Here is a 27,615-nt window from a genome sequence, read left to right on the forward strand (position 1 = left end):
CCGGTTGAATGGGAGAAGAGGCTGTCTTAAGATGTAAGCTGTCTTGGATCACGTACGTAGATGACATCATGCTGATCGATTGTACTAAGATTGGTTTGCAACATTCACTGAACACTTTTGAACACTATACAATTGCAAATTATCTAACTACAAATGTATCTAAAACCAAGGCCTTGGTATTTACAGTGAGGAAAGGAAAAGGGAGTTTAAATTGGTTGTTATCCAGGAACAAACTGGAAGTAGTAAACAAGATAAAATATCTAGGTTTCAAAAGTAATTCTCATCAAAATAAATTGTCTTTGATTGCTTTCCTGAAATTGAAAGCCCAGCATTTACGATCACAAATGAATCATTTCCATAGGCGGTTTGTAACATTTTCGCTACTCCCTGTTCTTAAATTCTATGAGGGGAAAAATAATTCCAGTTATTATGTACGGATTCAAAATCTATATCCAAAAAAGTGATGTGTTGAACGTTTTGTATTCATCTGAACCACTGGCGCTGCTCTGGGCAACCTTCCACATCCCCGTTTTTTTTGCCCATCTGCGCCATTGCAAAAAGCATCCAGCCATATGCAAATCAGTCCGGTACTGCCACCAATGGGAGCAACGCTGCCCAAACTGCTAGGCCACATCCACTCTGCACAGGAACACAAGCAACCCCAGACATGTTTCGGCCTTGTTGGGCCTCATCAGTGAGGTGCAGCTTGGTTTTCTCTGGCGCAGCGAGTAGGGACCTACGTCTGGGCATCCCCTCTCTCACACAGGAGACAAACTATAACCAAAAATGTGATGGGTGGAAGGTTTTGAATTAACCTAAACCACTGGCACTGCTCTGGGCAACCTTCCACACCACCGTTTTTTAGCCCATCTGCGCCATTGCAAAAGGGGTCCAGCCATATACAAATCAGTCAGGTTATGATTTATTCCAAACCTTCCAGCCATCAACTTTTGGTTTTGCATTAGTCAACCCGAGCGGGATGGGTATGCCCAGATGTGGATCCAGAGCCTGCTGGGCCTAGAGACCCAAGCTACTCTTCACTGATGATGCCCAACAAGGCCAAAACATGTCTGGGGATGCTTGTGGTCTCGTGCAGAAGGGATGTGACATAGCAGTTCGGGCTGGACTGCTTCTTTGGGATTGAACCACGCCTGATTTGCATATAGTCTTTCCCTTTCTGTAATGGCTAGACAGGCTGAAAACTGATGGTCTGGAGGATTGCCCAGAGCTGTGCATGTGGTTATGATGAGCATGTGGTTATGATTGATTCAAAACCTTCCAGGCATCAACTTTTGGTTTCGGATAATAAATCTATTATCAATTGACCGAAATTGATTTCGATTTTTTAGAGGAATTGATTTGGAGAGGAACCCTGGCCTTCCCACCAACTACTTCTATGACCGCTTTAGCTTTGAGCTAGGAATTGTTTATTTATTTATTTAATTGCATTTGGTTAAAACTAAACCTTTACAAATGACTCAAAGTAAGAATTCAAACATTGATTAAGAAAAATTACATTTCATCACAATTCAAATTAATTTACAGTTTAACATTTAAAACACTTAAAACATGCAATTAATCAAAATGATTCTTTCCATTTCATTTCATCTCATAGTAGAAAGACATAAAAAGATGACAGTTTGCGACTATTTAAAATATTAGCCCAGAACAACTCTGTATTAATTAAATCGGCGTCTTGCACAAAACACTGAAACAGGTTCAAACGAGGTTCAACCAAGACAGAACATTCCGACAAGAAGTGGCGGCTCGGTTCGATATGTTGGGCACATTGTCTACATACTCTAAAGGATCTCTCAATGCCTTGTCTTGCTCCTCTAACTTCCCCAGTGGAAAGTACATTCAATTTAAAGCATAACATTTCACAGTGGTGCTTTCTTGAAGGGTGTTTTTTCCATAGAAAGGCATATTGTTGTATGCTCTTATTTTATATTTTAAGTTATTAAATGAATGGTAGCTCAGAGCTAACTCTATATTTGTATTCCAGTCAAATTCAAGGATGATTTTCTTTTTATTTACATACACCTCTGCCAACTTATCAAGGTTCAGATCATAATCATTTAGTAGTTTTATACAGGTTTGAAACCATTCTAATAAAACTCTCAAAGCACCATTGAATAATTCAATCTGAAACTGTGCTAATATACATTTCACGGGCGGAAGCAAGAGAAACCTCAATAGTTGCTACTGTTTCCAATCTGCCAGTGTTTGTAGAGATACAAGGTCTATCTCATGCCTAATGACTGACATAGGCACCCCTTAGGAGGTGGAAGTAACCCTTTCCATACCAATGACTCTACTTTCTCCCAGTTATTTGCTAACAATCCTGACTTCACTCCATTCAAAAGTCGTGGGACCACCTTTTGGTAATAGCATTTGATCATGGGAATAGCTGAATATCTCCCAAACTTCCTATCAAATACTAATGTTTTAGCCGTGTTCAGCCTAGATTTTTTGGTTAGCTGATCACAATTGTTCTGTTTTGATCTCCTTGAGTCGATATCTACGCCCAAATATTTAAATGATTGGACAACTTCTAGTTGTTCTTTAGATATCAACCACTTAAATTTGGGCTTATTTTTCTTACCACAGTTTAACACTAGAATGTTCGATTTCTTTACATATAATTTCAGATCCAGTGCTACAAAGTATGGGTGTCAAATCGAACAGAACAATGTTGTCGGCATATGCCAAATAATGTATTTGCAAGTTTCCTAACCTTGGGGGAACATTTTTGGTGTTTTAACCAAATTTCCTAGATTGCTGACATATACACTACACAGAAAGGGGCCTAACACACGGACTGGCGCAGCGAGCAATGGCGCACCCTCAACCTAGTGTCAGTATGTAGCACAATCAATATATCCACCAGGGCTCGGGCATTCCATCTTCTTAAGTTTTGCCCACAGGCAACTCCTGTACTCTATCAAATGCCTGTGAGATATCCAGAAGGCACAGTAGAGCAGCCTTTTTTCTTGTTTGGCCTGAACTTGCAAAAGATTGCTCCCAAAACAATTATGTGCGGTACTCAATTCTTGTCGAAATCCAGATTGAAATGTGCCCATTACATTTTTCTCACTTGCCCACCTTTGTAAATGATCCAAGGTGATTGTCCCAAAATTCTTACTAGATGCATCAAGAAGGGAGATAGGGCGATAGTTGGATGGACTAGCCCTAACTCCCTTTTTGTGTATTAACCACAATATTAGCTTTTTTCCAGGATGTAGGCAAATGCTTTGTCTTTACAATTTCGCAAAAAATGGTAATATAGATTAGCTGCCCAAAGGTTCGGGTCCGACTTAAATGTGGCATTTGCCAGACCATCTGGGCCTGGAGCATTAGAGGCCTTGCTTTTCATAATGGCCCTCCTTATAGTCCACACGTCTATTTTGACGCTCTCTGACCAGTTGCTATTCAAAGCAGCCGTTTCCTCTCATATGTACGATAGAGCTCATTGAAGTGAGTCCCCCACACAAGAGACATGAAAAGCTGAGTGATGTAATTGAATTGAATTGATATTTTATTTCTATTGCGCTCGTACACAAGTTTTTCAGAGCACGACAAGGCAAGGGAGGGGAACAGGGGAGAACAAAACAATGATCTTACTAGGCCCAGTGACATTGAGAACGTGCAAGTGCATGGCAGAGGGGGAGGGGAAAAGTGCATGGAGGGGGGAGAAGTGGAAAATGTGGAGAAAAGGAGAAACAGATAAATAATAATAAATGTATAATAATAAATACATAAATAATAAAGGCAACAAACAGTGGTAGTGCAGCCAGCAAGTGGCAAGTGCTGGGTTTAATGCAGCAGACAGGGTAGGTCTGATAAGTGCAGGAAGAAAAGGGGGGGCTGTATGGGTAAAGATACAGACCCCAGTGCAAGGGGTGGCCCGGAGGCAGTGCGGGAGGATGTCAGGGTGAGCAGGTACCTGGGCCCAGAGGACAGAGGGTTGCCAGGTGCAAGGTGCCGAGAGAGAACAGATCAGAAGGTGAGAGGGGGCAAAGGCAGAAGCAAAGAGGAAGGTCTTGAAGTGCTTCTGGAGATGGTTCTCTTCAGGTTTTAGTGGCAGGGAGGCTGTTCCAGAGGGAGGCCCCAGCCAAAGACAGAGATATAACCCCAGCTTGTTTCTTTGAAAAACGACTGACCCTTAAGGAGTTAGAGGTAGAGGAGTGTAGAGCTCTAGGGGGGAGGTATTTGCGGAGGGATAACTGAAGGTATTTTGGACCCAGGCCCCAGAAAGCCTTATTACCAATGCAAAGGGTTTTGAATTTAATCCCTGCATCCACTGGGAGCCAATGGAGAGATTTCAGAGCTGGAGAGATACGATCCCAGGGCTTGAGGTCAAGGACAAGTCTTGCAGTCATGTTCTGGATTAGTTGCAGAGGGCAGAGAGTAGAGACAGGTAGATTTAAAAAGAGGCTGTTATAATAGTTCAACCTAGAGAGAACCAGAGCTTGGGATAAAGGAGCTTCTGGGGGAAGGAGAGGAAAGGCACAGTACCTTTGAGGAGGTGCAGTAGGAAGTTTGACTTTTTAGAGACATCAGAGATGTGGGCGGAGAAGGAAAGTGTGGGGTCAAAGATGACCCCCAGGTTCTTAGCCTCGCAGGCGGGAGTAGGAGGAGGGCCAAGGGAGGCCGGCCAGAGAGTGAGGGGAAAGGATGGTGAAGGTGTGCCGATGAGAAGGATCTCCTTCTTGCTGGCATTCAGACAAAGATCGGTGGCGGCACACCAATCTTGAATGGCAGTTGGGCAATCAGAGAGGAGAGAGGGAGAGGAGGTGGCCGAGGGCAGCCTGAAAATGAGTTGAGTGTCGTCAGCGTAGCACTGGAAATTTGAGCATAAAATGGCAATTCTGTGGGTGAGTGTTGCCAGGTATTGGTTGAAAAGCCAGGGCGAGAGGTTAGACCCCTGGGGAACACCACAGGTAGAGATGCAGATAGATGATAGGAAGGACCCAAGTTAGACCTGGGAGGGGCGATCAGAGAGGAAAGAGGTCAGCGAGGCCAGAACCTGATCAGTGATACCCAAGTTATCACAGAGACGGTTGAGCAGGATGGTATGGTGGACCGTGTCGAAGACAGAAGAGAGATCGAGTAGCATGAGGACAGAGGGCATGTTAGAGTCAAGTTTGGAGAGCAGATCTTCACGGATGTTCAGGAGAGCAGTTTGCATGCTTCTGGCAGCTCTGAAGCCAGACAAGTGATCATGGAGACAGCCAACAGAATCGGAATGAAGGTTAAGCTGAGACATGGCCAGCTTTTCCAGGAGTTTGCCCAGAAAGGGGGTAATGGAAATTGGGCGATAGTTAGCAGGACAAGAAGGATCAGCTGTGGGTTTCTTAAGAAGAGGATGCACAAGGGCGTGCTTCAGAGGGGAGGGGAAGGATCCCGAGGCAAAGAAGTGGTTGCAAAAATCAACAAGGGCCGGAGCGAGGGTATCAATGTGGTCCTTGATGGTTTTAGAGGAACAGGGATGAACCTGTTTTAACGAGGCTTACATAGATCGGACTTGTCTAGCGACCTCATCAGGGGAGAAAAGAGGAAAGGACGAGAAGGAGGGTGGGGGGTGGCTGAAGGAGGGTCAGCAAGCACAGATGGAGAGGGGAGAGGAGGGGCAGGAGAGGAGAGGGTGGACAGGAGGTCATGGGTTTTTGAGATAAAGTGAGAGACAATGGCATTGCAAAGAGCCTGGGAGGCATATGGAGGGGTTGAGACTGCAGCAGGGTTGGCCAGCTCCTTGCATATTTTAAAGAGTTTGGCCGAGTTGTTAGATGCTGCAGAGACATGGGCTTGAATGTGGACTCTCTTCTTGGTGAGGACAGAGAGTCGGTATTGCCTTTGGTGCAGGCGACAGGCCAGTTTGTCAGAGGATGAACAAGAAGCCCTCCATTTCCTCCCAACCGTCCTACACTTATGTTTAAGTGTAGCTACGTCAGAGTCATACCAGGAACTGCACTTGGCTTTGGACTTCAAACGGATCCTCATGACGGGGCAAGAGCATCAAGAGTATCAGAAATAGAAGAGTAGAGCACAGACAGGGCTGTGTCAGGATGTGAGTCAGCCAGAGGTGGAGGGGGCGGAAAAGAAGGTGGCGGCGAAAGCCTCAATTGACACACGCTTCATGGCCGGATGTCCAAGAAGGTAGGTGGTAATGTTGGCGTAGGCTCGGCTTGGGGGGAAGAGAGGGAAAGATGAGAGGAGAGGAGGGAATGATCACTCCAGGAGAGAGGAGTGGTCAGAGGAATAGAGAGGGGGAGGTCAGAGGAGATCAAGACATTGAGTGTGTGCCCTGCAGAGTGAGTCGGGCCAGAGGGGAGGATGGACAGGGAGAGGGAGTCACAGGGGTCACAGAAGAGTACAGAGGAGGAACAAGCAGAGTCTAAATGGATATTGAGGCCACTGAGGAGGAGTTGAGTGGTAGAGGTCGTGAGGGAGGAGGAGAGGTCTGCCCACTCAGAGAGAAATGAGGTGATTTGACCAGGAGGCCAGTAGATGGTAGCCACGGTAAGAGAATGGGTAGGAGAAAGAGAGAGCTTACAGACAAGGCACTCAAAAGAGGAGTAGGTCTGAGTGGGAATGATAGAGGCAGGAATCTACTCAGGAAAGATCAGGGCTATGCCCCCACCAAACCGGGAGGATCTGGATACGAAGAGGAGCTTGTAGCCATCAGGAGGGAGAATGTCAAAGCTTGTGACAGAGCTGGCCGTGAACCATGTCTCAGTAAGACTAAGGACATCAAGGTCTAGTTCTTCAAGGAAGTGGCAGATGTCAGAGGAGTGTTTGACAGCAAAGCGAGAGTTGAGAGTGGCAAGATGATGAAGGTTGCCAGCCTTAAAGACCTTCCGGGGAGGGGTACAGATTAGAGGTACGCCCTGCGGAGGAGAAAGAGCCCTAGGAGGGGCAGAGGAGGAGGAAGAGAGAGGGCAAGGTAGCCAAGGGGGGAGAAAAGGGGACAGCAGGAGATGAGAGGAAATTGATGAGGCGAAGGAGGCGTCTATCAAAGAGGAGGAGATTGGCCTGAGGGCCTTGGACCATGACAGTGCCATTAAGGTAGACATTAATAATTACTCAAGAGGAGTCGAAGGAAGCCCTGAGAACTTCGCAGCGAGTGCCACAATTAATGGGAGAGGAGGAGATAGGACAGAGCACAGAGATCATATGAAGAGTCCATAGACCTGGTGAAGGAACGACAAAGAGGTTGTCGGTGAGGATCTGTCTATAGGAAGCATTGGAGTAGGTGTCGGCGACAGGAAGACCAGGGTTAGAGGCCAAGATATCCTTTTTGAACATCTTCCAGCCAGACTTAGTGAGAAGGGAAGGATCGTCAATGGAGAAGCAATGGGAAAAGATACGAGAAACAGAAAGCACCATGGGGGTGGAAGCGAGGAGAGGATGGAGAAGCTGGGCAGCGGGGCCTAATGCAGGTAGGTGTGGGACAAAAGAGAATGGTGAGGGCACTGGGCCGGCAAGTTACAGAGAAGCAGCAGTATACAAGCAAAGTACAGATAATTTAGCAATGGGCAGCAAGATTTGACTTTCACGCAAAAAGCAAAAACAGCAAGATCTGACTTTCTAGCAAAAAGCATAAACAGCATGATTTGACTTTCTATCAAAAAGCAAAAACAGCAAGATTTGACTCACGCAAAAAGCGAAAACAGCAAAATTTGACTACCTCGCAAAAAAAGCAAGTTTTGACTTTCACGCAATAAGCAAAAACAGCAAGATTCGACTTCCTAGCAAAAAGCAAAAAAAGCAAGATTTGACTTTCACGCAATAAGCAAAAACAGCAAGATTTGACTTCCTAGCAAAACAGCAAGATTTGACTTCCTAGCAAAAAGCAACAACAGCAAGATTTGACTCCCTAGCAAAAAGCAAAAACAGCAAGATTTGACTAACTAGCAAAAAGCAAAAACAGCAAGATTTGACTTTCCAATCAGGGATTCAGATGTTAACAAAGGGTTTTAAGAAGCACTGTGCATCAGAATGAAAACATGGGAGAAACAAGCAGAAAGAACAGTGATAGTCAAAGGTGGAAGAAGTGAGTCCAGAAGGAGGGAACTAATCCATAGTTCTGGAGGTGACAATGTCAAGGCAGTCCGGATTTCTTAGAGGAGTGAGGTGGCAGCATCATTGTGATTAAGGAGCAGGGAGGACCCCATTTAGCGTTCCGGAAGAGGGCAGTGAGCAGACAAGGGTATTGAAAGTGAGCCTTTGGTGAGGGGGCCGGCTAAAGTCTGCCGATCCCTGGGTGGGTGGAAGAAGACACTCAGCAACCAATGGGAGTGCTGCACAGGGAAAGGCAGCTCAGCCAGCCTGCCTTCACAACAAAGAAAACAATGGCGGCCATCTTGGAAGTGCCAAAAATCAGTCAAATTAGCAGGCAATAGTGGGAAAACGTGTGGTTTCAAAATAGCAAGGCAGCTTAAGGTATACAAAAGCCCACCAAACTGCAGCGCAATGAAAATGTGCAATAAAACAGTACTTTCTCAACAATTTCAATCAATTTTTGTTTTTTCTTCTTTTTTCAATTTTCGATTTTTTTCTGGTTCAATAATTCCCCTGAAGGTGCAGTAATCCACAGAAAGTGTACCTACCTAATGGAGGGGGCAGCAGCCAGGCACAAACTCCACATGTGCAGAAAACAACAGATGGCCAGGTGGGTGGAAACAGGACCTCACTCTCAGTGAAATACAGATGAAAGAAAAGGCTGATCTTTAATCAGCCTCTAGAAGGAGACTGAGATTTTACAAATTATTGAGTTTAACATCGCCTCAGAGTTGTTAATGTAAAGCAAGAACCGATGGCCTCTTATCCAGTTTTTGTACCTAAGCATAGCTCTCAACTCACCCGCTTTTGGCAGGTGTCACCCGCCAAGTCCCTCATTCGCCCATTTACTTCTATGGGGCTCTCACCCGCCAAAAAGAAAATCGGGTGTTTTCACCCGCCTTTGTGACAAAAAAGGTTGGGAGGTATGACCTAAGTCTTAATGATGTTCGTGCTCCACATTCATACTCGGACGGATGTTTCCTCAGCTTTCTCAATGCCTTGTTAAAATCCCTTTTTTTAACTCAGCTAGTAACACGTCATACTTGTGTCTATAATTTTGCTTCTTTTTACCAGACCCATCTCTGCTCCCACTTGGCTTGTATAAATTCCCCAATGACAATGTCATCGCCTTATCATATGTAGCAGGGTTTGGGAGATTGTTTTCCTCATTTGATCCCATATGGAAAATTCAATCATTAAATCAGTGCGCTAGTGCTGGTTTCCAAACCAATGCATGGTTACTCAGGTTTACTTCCACTATCACATCAGGGTTTTTACTTTGTGGGATGTTTAGGGTTTGTTTCATAGTCCGAACAGGCATATGGTGATCACTAGATTTAAGTGCAGTCACCTTTAAGGTATCGCACTTCAAAAATAGTGATTGGGAAAAGAATATATAATCCAATGTGGATCTCGAGGTACCGTTGGTCCAAGTAAATCCCGGTGGGTTATCCTCTTTCCGATTTCCATTTACCAATAGTAAATCCCAGGCACATTCACTGTTGAAATCTCCCAATGCTATAATTTCTGCATCCTCTTTCTCCAACATTTTTGCCACAAGAGCAGCAAATACTTCTAAAAAGATTTCGATCACAACAACTTTCGTTTTGTACCATACATTAAAGACATAACAACAGAAAGTTTGCGATGTTCCCCGTTCACTCTCCACCTTTACTATTTGAATATCTTTCCTATTTGTTTCAATAGTAGACATTGTTAAACCCAGGCCATTTTTCTAAGTACACAGAAGATCACCATAAGGATGACCCTGTACACCCTGGATTGCATCTACTGTTAAGACCACAAAACCATTTATTGATGAGCATACCGTTAACCATGTTTCCTGCTGTCCTGCTGACATAAAAGGGTATATTTAGGCACTGAAACAAGGTCTGTCTCTAAAAATGTGTCGCTTCTGCAATTCCACGATGCCAAGCAGATGGCCTCCAATTATCCGCCAGAGGTTTGATATTTGTCACCTCTATGCAGTGCCGAGAGTACTGTGTTCCAATCATAATTAATCGGAAGCTTTGGTAAATTGTCTCAACAATTTTGCGTTTTACTTACTGTTGATTATTTATGACGACAGAAAAAGGGTTCAGAGCTATTTGGTCTTGGAAGGACAGGGGTCCTCGCGAAGACTGGGGCTGAGGCATTGAACTCTCGTTAGATACCAACTTTGGGTCTGCTAAGAACTGCACCACATTGTACCCCAAAGATAGAAAGGATTCCAATTCTGACAAAATCAGGGCCCTAATCATTCGAGAGGAGAAATTAAGTTTGGCCAGGTTCAGTCTGCCTTTCACTGGAAATTCCACCAATGCTATATCAGGAATGGTATCATTAATCATGAGAATGCTGTGGAGGCGTGTAGTGCGGGGTAAAAAATGTCTTTCTCCCCCTACTCATTTCTTGTATGCGTGCCTAAATGTAAAGGAGGTGATGATGGACAACTCTTACGTGAATGACTGCTCGGATCTCATGGATAAAAGGGGCTTTGATTTAAAAGTTTTTCTAAAAAAGAAAACTGCTGCAAATAAAAAACATCTGTGGTGGCAAGATTGGTGTAACACTTGCACAGAATTGGGAACATTTAAGCAATATGCAGCTACAGCAAGTTCACAGAAGTTGGGGTTCTTTGGCACCTTTCCTTAAGAGATTTCCCCCTTGGCGTTTTGCAGGCTCTATTCTGAGATGCCGATTAAACATCTTACATACAATTGAGACCTGTTTTCTGTGGATATTACCAGGTGCGACAACCCCTATTGTCGATTTTGTTCAACTGAAATCGAAACCATCAGACATTTAGTACTTGAATGTGAGGTCTTGAGAAACTTGCGTTATACTTGTTTTTCTAATTTCGTTGCTGACATGAGATTAGACCCATGGGAAATGTTACCTCATTCACACTTTGTAAGGCATTGTAACCCTAACCCCTGAGAACCACCTCTCTCCCTATCCTGCTCCCTCTTCACCCTACTAACCCATCCCACCTTCTCGTTTATAGATCCGCCTGAGCGCTTAGGGACCAATACCGATTGGTGACGATGCGCACTACAAACACCTCTAACATTTAAAATTGATTACATTTATATAATAAATTAATTTAGTGATTATTTAGGTTAAAGTGATTTTATTATATTAGATTTTTGATGTATATATTTTAATGAGGTTTTAACATTTTTAATTTTAGATTGAAATGTGGAATGGTTAAATTATTGTGTAAAGGTTTTAAATAGTAAAACCAATTGACACAAATACAAATAAATAAAAAAAGAACTGCTGAAGCTACGACCTTCCATGAGCCTTCCAAGAGCAAAGCTCTGCCTGGGAACTACAGTACCGGACTTCCCTGTACCAGAGCCATTCCGCTGTACCAGACACTGACACAAACACGTGAGTGCCTAGAGCTTGAGTGCACTGGTACTCTGGAGAATCCAAGACAAGCTGCTGCTAGATGCACAGAAGAGCAACTAATTACCCGGAAGAAGCTCAAGTGAGGGTAGGCATTCTGAGTAGTTGTTCACTTAGCTGAACTGCCACTGCTGTGTTCCATCTGCAACTTCCGCTTCCGGGGCTTTACCTCCATTGGACAGGATAGCTTGCACTGAACCCCAACTTCAACTGTTCCAGTTCACCAGCTTTTGCTTACTTCCACTGGCTCCACAACGCCTAGTCTTGCTTGTAGATCCCGCAACTGCTGTTTCTCTACAGCCAATTCTGCTGACCTCTAACCTCCTCTGGGGCTGGTCAATCAATGCCCATTTTCGGGAAATGCCAAATGTATCTGGCCGCAAGGCACTGTCCCTTCTGGCAAAGGCAACGCTGGCAGCCGCTTTTTACCTGAAGCCCTATGACTGGGTTGCTCTGTGTGTGTAGGTCACAGCTTGCTGTGTTGCCACCCAGCAAGCTAATTTACACGTGTTCTCAAATGAATGGTGTCCGTAAATATCAATTTTAGCGCATCATTGCAGGCCATCTTTGTATGGCCACATCCCTTTCTGCATCTCATTCCATCCAGTGCATTTTCTCATCTGCTGCACTATGCGGAAATTATGCTGTAGATTGTTTTTTGCACATAATGACACAGGTTTTTATTTTAATTGGGGTAAACTGGGCTGAGTGTGACATATAATTGCTGCTGGGAAAGAGAAATAAACATTGTGTCTGCGCGCAAAAGGCATCCTTTGTAAGCTTTGCTAAAGGAAAGGCCTACTCAGTGAACACGTTATGAGTTAGCCAATCAGATTGTGCAATACTGTAAATTATACATACAATAATATTAACCTTGGAAGGGAGTAACCTGTACCTTTCGGGTCAAAGTGTTTTTTTTCCTGATAAAGAATATTCATTTGACGCTTGTTTATTTTCAGTTACCATATTTCGCATGACCCTTTGCTATTTTCCAGCAGTGAGTCATGAACATGTCACTTGCGAGTTAATCACTTCCTGATGCCTGCGAGATTTGCCGTTTACGTGGACAATATACGCACGTATACACACGAATGTTTAACTTGTTTCTTTAACAAACAAAGAGAAAGTCGTTTCATATACTAGACATTGTGATAATTTAGTTTCTTGCCGTGCAATTTGTCAGTGCCTAGAACTGCTATAATTCTCATAACATGTTGCCCCATTACATTGCCTTGAAGCGTCGGGGGATTAAGCCAGGGCCTTGGAACATCAGTATTCTCTTTATAAATACAAAAATACGTTTTGAAATGGTTGCTAGAAAACCAGTCCTTTTTGTTATTTGCTTTACTTGTAAAAGTAACAAGATCTTGCTATGACTCTCTGCATTTTAAAAGGCTATACCCACATGTATTTATCTAAATTAGTAATTTCACAGAGCATTCACATGTCTTCTGTCCCAGCAGCAATAGTCCAGGGTACCAAAAATAGAAGCAGCCACCACAGGAGCACGCAGGTGAGAGGGCAAGAACGGGACAATCTTCGGCAAGATTTTAAGTTTAAAATGGCCTCCTTGACTGACCAAACTCACTTGCGCATCCATACAAAGGGTGACCGAGATCTTAACTCCAAGGTCCCTGACTACAGCAACAGGTTTAGGAAAAAGACCTAATCAATGGTTACATGTCTTTATAACAACCCCTTTTATGTAGAATGCACGTTTACCAACACTTTTATAATGAAAAATATAACGGTTTTTGGGTTTTTTGGGATGTCCCACCCCTAAAAACCCACTCCCACTGTTTTGCGAAAAGATTTAACCCTTTACTCCACCCACACATATATTCTCATTATGTGTTTTTGTTATGAAAGTTTCAGTATAAAAGCATGTTTTCATAAAAGATCCGTTATAAAGACTGCATACCCTAATGAATATGCCCAACACTCAGATGTCCGAACAGATGCTGGCAAGGGAGCACCGGCTACCAGGACCTCAGTCTTGTTGCCATTCAGTCTAAGCCAATTCAGACTCTTCCAGTACTCAACAGCAGTCAAACAGTTTCTAAGATTGACTGAAACTTCAGAGAGGGCGAGGTTGGAAGGAACCACAATCTGGGTATCATCCGCGTAGAGGTGACAGATGAGACCAAAGCAAAACAAAAGAGTTGATGGCTGGAAGGTTTAGAATAAATCTTGACCTCTGGCATTGCTCTGGGCAACCCTCCAGACCATCGTTCTTCGCCTGCCAAGCCATTACAAAAGGGGAAAAACCATATGCAAATCAGGCTTGGTCCCACCCCCAAAGGGGTAGTCCAGCCCGAACTGCTAGGTCACATCCCTTTTGCACGAGACCACAAGCATCCCCAGACATGTTTCAGCCTTGTTGGGCGTCATCAATGAGGAGTAGCTTGGGTCTCTAGGCCCAGCAGGCAAGGGACCCACGCCTGGGCATACCCTTCCCACTCGGGGTGACAATAGCAAAACAAAAGAGTTGATGGCTGGAAGGTTTAGAATAAATCTTGACCTCTGGCATTGCTCTGGGCAACCCTCCAGACCATCGTTCTTCGCCTGCCAAGCCATTACAAAAGGGGAAAAACCATATGCAAATCAGGCTTGGTCCCACCCCCAAAGGGGTAGTCCAGCCCGAACTGCTAGGTCACATCCCTTTTTCACGAGACCACAAGCATCCCCAGACATGTTTCAGCCTTGTTGGGCGTCATCAGTGAGGAGTAGCTTGGGTCTCTAGGCCCAGCAGGCAAGGGACCCACGTCTGGGCATACCCTTCCCACTCGGGGTGACAATAGCAAAACAAAAGAGTTGATGGCTGGAAGGTTTAGAATAAATCTTGACCTCTGGCATTGCTCTGGGCAACCCTCCAGACCATCGTTCTTCGCCTGCCAAGCCATTACAAAAGGGGAAAAACCATATGCAAATCAGGCTTGGTCCCACCCCCAAAGGGGTAGTCCAGCCCGAACTGCTAGGTCACATCCCTTTTGCACGAGACCACAAGCATCCCCAGACATGTTGGATGAGACCAAAGGACTGAATAAGTTTAGCCAGTGGCTGAATATAGATATTAAAAAGTATGGGAAGACCGCAGCCATTCATGGACACAGGCCCTCATATGTTTCACGGTATCCCGCCGGTATTACTGGCGGGATACTGGAAAACTGTACTACCATTTCCGCCTCTTGGTCTGCCGGAATTACCGGCAGATTCCAAGTGGTGGAAACACAGTAAATCCAAAGTCCATGGAGCCCCATACGACTCCATGGAGGGATTTGCCGGTATCACCAGCATCAGTATTACCGGGCTGGTAATACCGGGAGTTTTTTGCCAGTAGCTGGTGGTAAATCCTCTGCCCTACCAGCAAACATATAGTGGGCCCGTCTAAAAAAGTGCTGGTACACTTTATTACCAGCATTTTATTTCCAGATAGGCCAATTTATAAATATTGTGGGAACGGAGTGGATTTTGCAGCAGGTTTATGCCTCCTTGAGGTGATTTGCTGTCAGAAATGGGATGACAAACTGTTCTATGGAGTGCCACGGGAGGGGTGGGGTTCAGCCCTTCCCTACTAATGAATAGACCTATTGTCTAGTCATGAGCTTTATTGTCTGGGGTATATCTTTCATATACCAAATGTATGTTTTTCATTTTTCATTCTTTTGTCTGTAGCGCAACATGAAGTATGTTGATTTTCTTATGGGTCAAGAGGTTTTGGCTGCCTATAGCTGGGATTTGGGGGGGGGGCAGGGCCAGTGAAGCTATGGAAAAGTTGGGAATTGTAGTTTTGTTTTTATTTAGGGCTTTGATGTGGTGTTGTTTGCTCCTTCTCCTTTTGTGCTGTAAAAATCACAATAAAAATGAGAATAGAAAAAGTATGGGAAACAATTACACGAGTCCTGCAGAGCAATGCAGAGACCTGAGGGACACCACACGTGATGAGTACTGGATCAGATCTGAAAAGGGGCACAGACAAAGACTGGGAATGGGCAGCTAGAAATGAATGGAACCAGGCCAGCACAGAGCCGGAGATGTCAGCTGCTGCCAATCTGTCCAGCAAGATGGTATGATCAATGGTATTGAATACAGCTGATAGATTGAGTAAAATCAGTGCACAGATACCACCTTGGTCAGCAAGCAAAGCAAGGTCATCCAGAACCGAGGCCAGTACCGTCTCCATGCCCCGACAATGTCGGAACCCAGATTGAATGGGGTAAAAAAAAAGAGATTATTCCAAAACAGAGAAAAGCAAAGGAGTGACTTAAGATTCGAGTATCTTCATTAGGAAGGGACGACGAGAGATAGGACAATAGTTATCCAGACAAAGGGGATCCAGGGAAGACCTTTTTTTTTAAAGTGTGCTTAAAAACAGGGGGGGATATGACCACTGGTAAGAGAACTATTCACTGCCAGTGTAAGCAATGGAGCAATTTTAGGAATAACAAAACGAGGAATAGGATCTAAGGGAGATGCTGACGTGAGCTTGACAGCAGTCCACATAGTGGCATTAGATCCAAAAGAGGGAAAAGAAGACCAGGAATGGGTCGCCATTGTGATCAAAGACAAATTAGAGCAAGATAAATGTTCAGAAGTGGTTGCCACAAAAGATATTATTTTGCAAATGCTGTCAATCTTATCAATAAAGAAAGCTGATAAAGAATTACCGTCAAAAATGGCCTGATGGTAAACCTGTGTGGCTTGCTGAAAGGCGGGTAGAGGTTTGCCAGAGTTTTGCAGGGAGAACCTCTGGAGGATTGAAGGTGAGATCTTGACATCCTGAATGGCAAATGTAAATGATACTATGTGAATGTTAATAGGCATAGCCTGCTGACTCAATCTTACCCTTGCTTTGGCTTGGCTCAGTGGCTTTTAGCCCAACAGGGCCAGGTGTTCCGCACCCATTTATGCCTGAGCCGATTTTGGCTGTCAGCCATCAGAGAATAGAACTGGAAAACAGTTGTGTCAGTGATGCCTGGTAAACACTCTGACTATTGGGCTGGCTTCCGGTTGCTGTTCCTAGTGCATTAAGACTTAATCAGTGAGTGCTAATTGTATTGTCGCTCTTCTACTGTCTGGCTCGCACACTCCCTTATACCCCCCTTCACTCTTCTTTCCTGTTGTAGTGTTACTCTCATAACCAAACCTTTCTTTTAATGGGTCTTTTTCAGCAGGTGCACTGTGAGAGGGCTGGTAGAAAAGAACATGGAGTAGGTGCATACATTTAAAATAATGCACTATTGAGGTACACTGTGTGTACACATGCTCATTACGACTTGTGACAGGATCAGAGACCTGACCCTGCCAAGGGGGGGGGGGGAGGAACGCTCTCAACCTGGGTCAGGAGGCCTACCACGGTATTTACTAGAGCCAGTCCTGCTCCAGATGGGGCTGTGGGAGTTGAAGGACCCCGGTCTTGGACCCACCCCGCTTTATGTGCCTGGTTACAAGTGAGGAGTACCACTGTCAATCCCCAATGCCTAGCTTACTCTGTACTGGCCAGTGTTCTCTCTTTTCAGAACTTCAATCACCAGAAACGCCGGTGGGGAGTGATAAATCACTCAACACACGGGAGAGTGATGCAGGGAGGAACCCACAATATGCCAACAGCAACGTATGATGCACCAGCAACACAGAGGCTTAACCGTGGCAGGCCAATGACTCTAAAATTAGCAATTCTTATGTCGAGTGATCATCAAGGAGCACCAGCCAAGCAACGTATGGAAAAGGAATGGCGGGCTTAACAAGCAATTTGGAACCTTGTGCTTGTGTGACCCGTCCCCTGGGGCAAAGCCTGGTTGAGATTGGCCGATGGGTGAAGGTAAATGCTCCCTCCAATTTGAAGGGGAAACCACAGAAGGACCACATAAAAGGGAGAGTATGGAGGGGCTAAATGTGGGTTTTTCCGGAGGTCAGGTGGAGAGGAGGCAGGCCGAGAGACCAGACAGAGAAAGGATTGTGAGGCAGAGAGTGGAGTAGACAGAGAGAGTTTGCAAAAGGTGAGACAATGGCTGTGAGAGAAAGTGGTACGTGTGTGCATGGTGACTGAACGGTGCAGGTGGGGATAAGTGAAAGAATAGAAGGATAAGTCTGTGAGGGTGAGAAGTGTGGATCAGATGGTGAAAGGGGCTTAATACAAGTGGGAATAGAGTGCAGAACAATGGAGAGTAGAAAGCAGGGGATAGGAGTGGAGATTGGAGAGTAGAGGGGTGATCAGAAGAAAGTGATGAGAAGAGGGGAGAGTAAAATAGTAGTAGGAAGAGGTGACCGGAGCAAGCAGTATAGAGAGAAATACTGGAAGGAGAGTAAGTGAGAGTTGTGCGATTGTTGGAGGGACAGGCGGTTGAAACAATGAGCGGGAGAGACAATGTGGGAGGAAGACGAAGTAAAGGAGTAGAAGGAAGGAAAGGAAAACTCAGCAGGGCTGATGTAAGGTTGTGATGAATACGTGAAACCATGCGGTTCAGAAAGTTCCATATCCCATTGAGAGAACCAGGCAAGATAGGTTTCACCAAGAAGAAACCGACCGGGAGTGTATTAGAGAAGGCTGAGTCCTTAAGGCATCACTTGAGTCAATATTTCAGAAAGTAGCAGTTACTGATTTCTAGTTGTCTACCAAGGGAACAGGAAAGGCTGGCCTAGGATGGTGGGAAGCCCACGGGAGACGAGAGGGGGATGGCCTTTAGTGTGTACTACTGCCCTGGCAAACCATCACGTTTTAACCTTATTTGAGTTTTGGATACAAACCCTCAAACTATCCTCCGCAGCATTGGTATTCTTAAGGCCATCTGTGCCACAGTGTAACATAATTAAACACACTGCAGGAGTGGAATTTTCATGCGGCTGGAGATGCAAGAGATGCTGGAATCCCCTTGGATTCTGCCTGTGTTTTGCACTTTTTTTTTTTTGTTAACACTTTAGTATTTCACACAGTTACAGCCCATGTATATATATATATACTTCACAACATCACTTTGTATTACATCATACACAGTTGTTTCCATCTGAGATCTCACTAGCGTTTTCGGCTTTATCTGCTAGATATCGTTTGTATCTTGCCCATATATTTCTTGGATTGGCTGTGGGCAGGACCGTTTCTATATATAGTTCTTCTGTATCTTTTGTCCATATCATGTCTCTGTCCCAGTCCTCTTTGGTTGGTGGGATTGCACTTTTCCACCTCATCAATATGGCTATCTTAGCTATAAGAAGACCTACATTCAACAATTTCCTCCATACCGGGTTCATTTTCCCCACCGCCCCAAGCATGCAAATCTGCAGAGACCACTCTACAGGTTGGACTGCCATCTCATCTAGTGCTTCACACACCTGACCCCAGTAGTCTTTCAGCTTTATACATGTCCAGAGCATATGGTATATGTTTGCATCATCTGCATTACATCTCGGGCAGGTTCCCGGCATGTCTGGATAAATCAGTTTGAGTTTTACTGGGGTATAGTGTGTTCTATTTATTATTTTATAATGGATTAGTTTGTATCTAGAGTTAGATGAGACCTGTTTGGTAAGCTCACAGATTTGGGCCCCTTATCTTCTATTTGTTGTTCGAGATCATGTTCCCATGTGTTTCTGGCTGTGTGTGTGTCTGTTGGACGTTTCTGTACAATGACTTTATACAATGCTGAGGCTTTGATTTGCTGCGTTGCCCTGGTGAACATGTACCCAAGGCCTATGTTTATCTGTGGTTCGTCAGGAAATGTAGGGTGTTCTTTCCGTATGGCATTACTTACACTCACATATTGCTGTTTATATTTGCTTGCGTTTCCAAGTATATCTTTTATTTCATCCCATTGGACAAAGTGCCCGTCTATGAAGAGCTGTCCCCATTGCGCAATGCCCCGCGCACTCCAATGTCTAGCCACATCCCCTTCAAAGTTGAAAGGTGTTTGAGGGTCTCCCCAGAGTGGCATACTAGGGTGGTACAGCTTGTTTGTAGTGAATATATCTGCTATTTTAGCCCATGCCGTTATTGTTACCTGAGTGGGGTCTATGGTGTTATAGTGTTTGGGGGATGGTCTAGACAACCTGTGCAGAGCTGTAATTGCCGCAGGTTCTTTCTGGGCAGGTGGTGGAGTTCCTGGGATGAGGAATTGTGTAGCCCACTGGCCCGCATGATGTGCCTGTGCCACAAGATAGTTTAATTCCAGGTCTGGTGCCATCAATCCACCCCTCTGGTATGTGTTTGTCAGCGTTTTCCAGCTTAATCTCGAATGTCCTCCCCAGACAAACTTTGTGCAGGCACTTGTCATCTTCGTGAATAAGGCACGCCCCGGCCAAACCGGTACTGTGCTAAATAGATAATATAGTTTCGGTAGTATTATCATTTTGATCAGGGCAATTCTTCCCATCTTGGAGATGGGAAGTGCATTCCAGCGTTTTATCTTAGTGCATAGCTTGACCGCCAAAGCGCTATAGTTCAGGGTACAAGATAGTTGGGGTGTCCTGGAGATGTATGCACCTAGGTATAGAATGTGTGTCGGGTTCCAAATAAGGCCATGTAGGTTCTGGGGTTGTATTGTATTTTCTGTTAGTAGGAATAACTCTGACTTGTTGGGGTTTAGCCTTAATCCTGAGTATTCTCCAAATTTCTCTACCTCCTTTAAGATCTTGCCTAGTGGGCGATCTGGGTTTTTGAGGTACAATAGAATGTCATCTGCATATAGGGTTATGATTTGTGGGTTGCCCTCTAGCAGTAGGCCATATGAGCTGTATCTAGACATAAGTATATCTGCAAGGGGTTCTATTACTAGGGCAAACAATAGAGGTGACAATGGACAATACTGCCGTGTACCTCCACGAAGTTCTAGCTTGTTTGTTAATCGTCAATTAATTCTAATCCTGGCGTGGGGATGTGTATATAATATTTGTATCCATTTTATAAAATTAGGGCCAAACCTGTAGTTCTGCAGTACTCCGAATAAGAAAGGCCAAGAGACAGTGTCGAAAGCCTTGCGCATATCGCGTGATACCACTATCGCTTGCATGTCAGAGGGGTTGTAACCATAATTTTGTGACTTTTCCTAATATTCATCGCTGTGGATCTGCCTTTGATGAATCCTGCCTGGTCCTCATGTGCCATGAAGGGCATCAGTGGTGTAAGTCTAGCTGCTATGATTTTAGCGAATATCTTCGCGTCTGTATTTATAAATGACAAAGGCCTATATGAGCCACAATCTTTGGGGGGCTTTCCTGGTTTTAGCAGTAGCGTGATCACTGCCTCTCTGGTGGTTTCAGGGAGTTCACCCTTATTTAGGGCCTCCTCCCATACAGCGTATAATCTAGGGGTTAGCTCTTGGCTGAATTCTTTATAGAATTCTGCCCCGAGGCCATCCAATCCTGGGGCTTTCCCGTTGGGAAGTGCCCTCATCGCCTCCACTATTTCAGCCTCAGTTATCAGGGTTTCTAATGTTTCTCTAGTAGTGTCAGATATCAACGTCGTTGGGATCTGAGCGAGATCATGTTGGATCTCTTCCTCAGTAACTTTGCACTGTGGGGAGCCTAGGTCCTTGTAGAAAGTGTAGAATGTTTCTTCCACTGCGTCCTTTTCAGCGGTTGCTGTGCCGTCAGGCTTATGTATGCATGGTATAATTGATGGGCCTCTTTCCTCTCTTACAGTTTTGGATAGTAGTTTCCCTGGGTGTTCCCCTTCTCCGTACCTGTTTGAGGTCGTGGGTTTGTAAAAGTAACGGATCTCTTGATCCGCTGCCTCAGTGTATTAATCTAATTTGATCTTTAGTTCCGTGTTAAGTTGTGCTGAGGGAGTGTGTGCGTACTGTGATTGTAGTGTGTTTAATTGTGTTTCCAATCGATCCAGTCTACTCCTGATGTCTCTAAGGATTCCACTTTCCGTGGATATTGAGTTGCCTCTGATGAAAACCTTAAATGCTTGCCATAATGTAGCCTCACTATTAACCGAGTTTACATTGATGTCAAAGAAGTCCTGTGTTTGTTGTAACATCGTGTTTTTATAGACCAGGTCTTGTAGTGCAGCGGGCTTAAACCTCCATGGGGGTCTGTTCTCTACCCTGCCAGGGATTTGCAATGTCAGTTGAATTGGCGAATGATCTGAATAAATCCTGGGGTGAATATGGGACTCCATAACCCAAGATAAGACTTCATTGTCTACAAGCCATAAGTCTATTCTAGAATGCATGTCATGCACAGAGGAGTAGAAGGTTTATTCTTGTTTACTTGGGTTCAGCGTCTTCCATGCATCTTTTAGGTCTAGATCAGCAATATGTGTGAGTATTACCTGTGCTGCCTTGGTTGATGTTCTAGTTTGTATTGACGTGCGGTCAGTGTGTACATCTAGGATGGTATTGAAATCTCCACCGCAAATCAGGTGAGCTGTAGGGAAGTTTGCCAGTTTTTGGAATATCTGGGAGTAGAACTCTGGGTCGTCTATATTGGGCCCGTAGACGTTAAGGAGGAGTATCTCTTTACACAGAGTGTGCCGTGAACTATCGCGTATCTTCCTTCTGGGTTGCACTCAACCATCCTGCTTGTAAACAATAATGATTTGTGTATTAAAATCGCCGCCCCCTCGCCCGTTTGGAGTATTTTGTAGCATATTGATGTTCCCCCAGTTCGGTATCAGTGTCCCACTTTGTTGGGGCCCTATGTGTGTTTCCTGTAAAAATAATATCTTGGAGTTTTGTCTATTAATACATGCTAGTATTTTCCTTCTATTGACTCTAGATCCTAAGCCTCATACATTCCAACTCAAAATCTTGATGTCTTCCGGTCTTGTCTTAGCCACTGTCAATGAAGAATGTAATATCATATATATGCCAGTTTGTTATGGCTATTTCTTCCGCGGTCTTCGTGCCCATTGCCTGTATGCTTTTTTTCCCATTGTCATACTTTCCGCAACCAACTCACAACAGTTCAAACTTGCCCCCTCCCCCCTCCCTCACAGTTCCCCTAACTTCAACCGTGCTCCTGTTGTCCCACCCATCCCTCCCAGCAATTATTTGTGCACCTGTTATGGGGGAAACTGTGGCGGTCACCAATGCCCGTGCCAATTTTATGCTTGTATGGTGCACCCAGTTCTGCTTTGTTGCTCTAACTTATATTGACATATGTGGGGGATTGCATATAGACTCATATTATAAAGAGAGTATAGTTGCCCCCTTTTAGAGCTCCTCATATGAGGCTCTCCTTGTTTGCCTATCTATAGTGTATCTTGAACGTGTTGGCTTATTGCACTCCAACTTATTTTCACAGGGCTTCTTCCTCCCTTGGGGGTCTCAGCACAGCTGGGATGTGTGTTTCGACAAAGTTCGCAGCTTCCTCAGGGAATGTAAAGAAATACACTTTGTTCTGATGCTGGATTTTGAGCCTTGCAGGGTAGAGCATAGCATACTGTACTTGTCTTTCCCGTAACAGTTTCTTGACCCCTGTGAACAGTTTCCTCTCTTGTTGTACTGCTAGGGTAAAGTCTGGGAAGATACGTATGATGTTCGCTTCTCATTGTAGCTCTTGTTTCTCTCTGGCTGTTCTCAGGATCAAATCTCTATCCCTATCATTCATCAGCCGAGCTATAATTGGTCTAGGGTATGCCACAGGCTTCGGTTTTGGAGCTAGTGACCTGTGTGCCCTTTCCACTATGAACATAGGTGACCAGCCGGGGTCCCCCAAGAGACTGCGCAAGAGATCTTCTGTAGCTTTCTCCATCGAACCTTTAATTGCTTCCTCCGGAACTCCTATTATGCAAATGTTGTTTCACCTAGATCTCGCCTCCAAATCTTCACACTTGGTTTTCACTGTTCTCATTTCAATTGCCATTGTGGCCACCGTGGTCTTCAAGGTTGCAAGTTCATCCTCCGTGCTCGAAATCCTTGTTTCAGCCTCCATCATGCGGGATGATGTTTTTTCGAGTTGTGTTCTAATGTTTGCCACGTTTGCTGTTATTCCATCCAATTTATCGTTTAGTGCTGAGAAGCCCTTCTGCATGGCCAGAAAGACTGCCTGGGAGTCCATCATCGACCCTGCGGGAGTCTGTTGTTCTTGCGCAGTAGTACCTCCTTCCATTTCGAGATTTGTATCTTTTCGAATTGGAGTTGTATCTTTGTCTATTGATCCTATACCTTTCTTTCGGCCAAGGTTTCTGGGCATCGTATTTTGTGACTGATGAATACGTAGATTGCCCTTGGGGTGTGTAGGAAGGTTCCAGCTCTGATTTCATCTAAAGTGTGCAAGGATGGGATTGTCTTTTGGTGTCAATAGTATTCTTCCTCGGATGTTGGTGTTGGTGACGCCAGTTCTCGGTGTTCGTGGGCACTTCGTGTTGTTATCACCTGGCCTCCTTGTAAATTAGTGTTACCTCCGGTTAGACCGAAGTGTTAGTCCTTCTCAACCCCAGTGCGCTCTTACTCTGTGGTCTTGCAGTGCGTGTGCTATTTTAGTGCTTAAGGCTTCTTTCTCACTTTATCTGTGTGGCTCCTATCTGTACACCTCTTTACCTCCACTGGATGGGATTGCGTAGTTGTGGTCCGCGCTGGGTCACTCCGCCTTGTCCAGTCTTTTGATTCCTGGGGTATGGGTAATGCCCCCTTTTTTGTGAAGTGCGTGAGTGCCAGGAGTCACCTGCCTGGTCCTCCGTTACCCACTAGAGAGGCCTTATCTCCCCACTGACTTCTTTTTCATGTCTATTTGGGTTACCTTACATTACGTGGTAATTCTCTTCTCTTGCTTCTGCGACTCAGTCCAGACCAACCTGGTGCAGTAGGCTTCTCGCCCCTATGTTATCAGAGGTTTCTCGTGTGGGCCGTATGTGGATGATCCCGCATGGCCACCCCTACTAGTGCTTTACTGTCTTACAGTGGGGGGATTGGTGATGCCCAGCCCCTGATACATTGATTGCGGTGGGGTGTTCCAGTGCATTGAATCATTCGGAAGGCTAGCCGAGGGGGGGGGGGCGCGGAGGGGCTGTGAGAGCCTCCTCAGTGTTCAGGCAGCACGCCCTTCTTCTAATGCTGGGAGTGGGTTTGGGGGGCGAGCCCCCTGCCAATTGGCATTGGCTTCCGCGCGCCACTGGTGAGGACACGCCATCTATGGATACCGGGGTGTTGGCTCGGAATAGCTTGTCGTCTCGGGCCCCCCTCGCGTTGCTTCCCCTCACCTACTCCTCGTCAGCTGGTCTTGTTGGTGGGTCGGCGCAGGTTTCGGGTCTGTCACGCCGCCGGCTGGGATATGTGAGGGGGGGCCCGCAGGCGCTCAACGTTAATCGGAGCGCCCGCGGATCACCTCATGTGTCGAGAGGCCTCCTTCTCCCCACCACTCCAACTTTGTTCGCAGCCGGGCTCCTCCCCTTCTTCCCAGGCGCGTCGCACAATCTTGCTTTGTAGTGCGTGTGAGGTTCCAGAGGGCTCTTATCTCGGCGATAACACTTTCTCTGGCCACCAAACTTCGCGTGTCCAGTCCGACACTGTTCATGCACGTTCAGCTTTATGTTTTTGCAGAACCGGGCTTTTTATATGGTCATAAGGGCATCGCGGCCTCGGATTCCGCCGGAGCTCACACAGAAGCAGCCATTTTGTTCTGTGCGCAACAGCGCCCCACTGTGTTTTGCACCTTTAAAAACAGATGCAATCCATGGGGATTCACCTCACTGCGATCCGCCACACACAGACATGGTGGGCTGCATTAAGCATTGTTGTAGGTAATCGGGGTAATAGGTGTAAACAGGTACGGAAACCTGGTGTGACAACGGATCAATAGGACAATTATATCAGATATGATGGTCCACACTTCTATTAGATCTATGTGCTTTAGTTGAATCCCTGCACATCTACTCTGTGGCCCGCCAACTCCCCCTCTGATCTCACTAATTTCTCACTAATTTCCACCCGTTGATTTTTTTCTTCTATTGACCCTATTGCCCCCTAATGGGGGCGTTTCCTCGATGCCCCCTCCTTACAGCCCCTCGCCTGCTCCTTTTTCATCTTTGTTCTTTAATGGGGGCTCTTCCCCATCACCCCACCTGCTACAACTTGCACCCCATTGAGTCACCTCCCTCCACCGACCCCCTCCTCCCCAGCTAAACTTCCAAGATCACCTTACCTTACTTACTCCTCTGCATTTTTCATATCCTCCTTGGCTCTGCACTCAAAATAACACTCTCACATGTGCACAGCCAATACTTGAGATAGAAAGTGGATCACAGTTCAACCTGCAGAGGTGTCGGCAGGCAGAGTGGTTGCCGACACTGGATCGGGTCTGAGGGATTCATCAAGTCAGCATTTAATTATTGTAGGTAAGCTCCTTTCACTGACACACAACATGTTGGGTGGGGTGAACCCCTATGCAGAAGGTGGACTTCTCACAACAAAACGTTGTGTGCTGCTCAGAGAAGAGTCAAAGTAAAATTCTGTTAGGGTAGGATATACTATGAAATGTTAGGGTCCATAATCTGCTAGGGACAGGGGTCCCCCTGAGAACCTTCCACCTATTGGCCAGTCTCTGGAAATGGTATCTGATACATCCTTCGGCTCCAAACTTTCAAATTGGAAGATGTTGAGACAAACTCATATGGGGCCTAGGGGTTTCTCCTAAACCTAAAACATGAGACCTGTACTAAAGGTGTCTGGCTGGAGTGGACTCAGAATGGTGATAGAAGCCTAGCTATGGGACTACCTGTCCTTGTCAGAATTACCTAATGTAAACCACAGTGACAGGGATATTGTGTCCAGCTTGCTTCTTGACTTCTCAGTTCCCAAGTTAAAGCACCCAGCTTGCGTCTTGACCAATCTCCAACCAACAAGTATTTCCTCCCCCTCCTGCTTAGAGTATTAGCTTGGATACACTCCTATCAGCGGATCAGGTATTTCTTCCATGTGCTTAAAGTTCTTGTCAGGCTGTCATATTCTCATCCCCATCTGGAAATACCTGTTCCAGATAATATGGTTAACTTCCATCGAAGCTCTTTGCCTAGTTCAAGGACTGTGCAGCATTTTACACAGAAGCTCTGAGGTTATTGTACAATCCTGGTCCGCAATATTACATGTAAGCCCTGGTACTTTAAAGTACCTTTTGAAAAAGAATGTAAGGGACATCACAGCACATGGTTCCATAAAGAATGAAATGGCAGACCTGGCAATGGACACATTAAATGTAATGGAGAAATAACTAATGGAGCTTGATAAAGGCTGCTTTGAAGTTGTCATGATAGAGTTCACACTAGCTGACAGTTATAAAGCGACCAGAGATTAATATTTCAGCAAACATAAACTTAATGGGATAAGTACAACTGCAGAAGCAACTAATAGATACCCCTGAGCTTCAATTCTATTGAAGTGCAGAGGTGTTTCCTGCAGTTTAAACTTGGAGCTCATTTCAATGGAGCAGTGCAAGGTGCATGAATGGACATTCCACCTAGAGTAAGTCGCTGTCCGCTATGCTTAGCAGCATATTTAACATGTCTCTGACCATCCCTTCATTTACATATCATGAAGAAGTAGGTTTAGTATAAACAGGAGTGCTAAATTGAGCTTCTCAGAAGACATACCTGCAACAGAGTGCTATGTCAGGATTTGGCACTGTGCTTCCATGTTCTGACCTTGTTGACTCTGTTGGAAGCTCCCCTGGTGGTGTCACGACCCACACTCTGAAGACCCCCTGGCCAACCTATGGACCAGGGAGAGTCTTGATTCCAGTCCCCACTAAACCCAAGAAATTGCAGCCTAGGCCTTCTTGGGGCCAGGCTCATGTTTGAATATGGACTTTTGCTTGGGAACTACTTTTCATTAATGCCAGTCATGTGGAGGCATCCCCATAACCTGGCTCCTTGAAACCAGGCTTGCAGTGTAGTGTTTTTGGGTGTGGTACCATGGGGACTATTTCACCTGGACTTCTTTCTTGAAGCTATTTAAACCACACTCGAATAGACTGACATGCTTCGCGTTAGTTTGCATTACTGCAACGTAACGCTCACCGTGTTCAGCTTCAGCCACGAACCTCGTAAGAACAGCACCTGCAAAGGAAAGGAGAAGACATCATGAGAAAAAGGCAGCAGTTTACCTGAACTTCATCGCCAGCGGTGCGCAGCTGTTCCGACCATCATCCTGGAACCAGCGCATCTTCGGATCGACGGACCTGTAAAAGAGAAGAAACAAATTC

Source organism: Ambystoma mexicanum, chromosome 9 (assembly GCF_040938575.1).
Source record: "Ambystoma mexicanum isolate Mex_15411 chromosome 9, UKY_AmexF1_1, whole genome shotgun sequence".
Taxonomy (NCBI): domain Eukaryota; kingdom Metazoa; phylum Chordata; class Amphibia; order Caudata; family Ambystomatidae; genus Ambystoma; species Ambystoma mexicanum.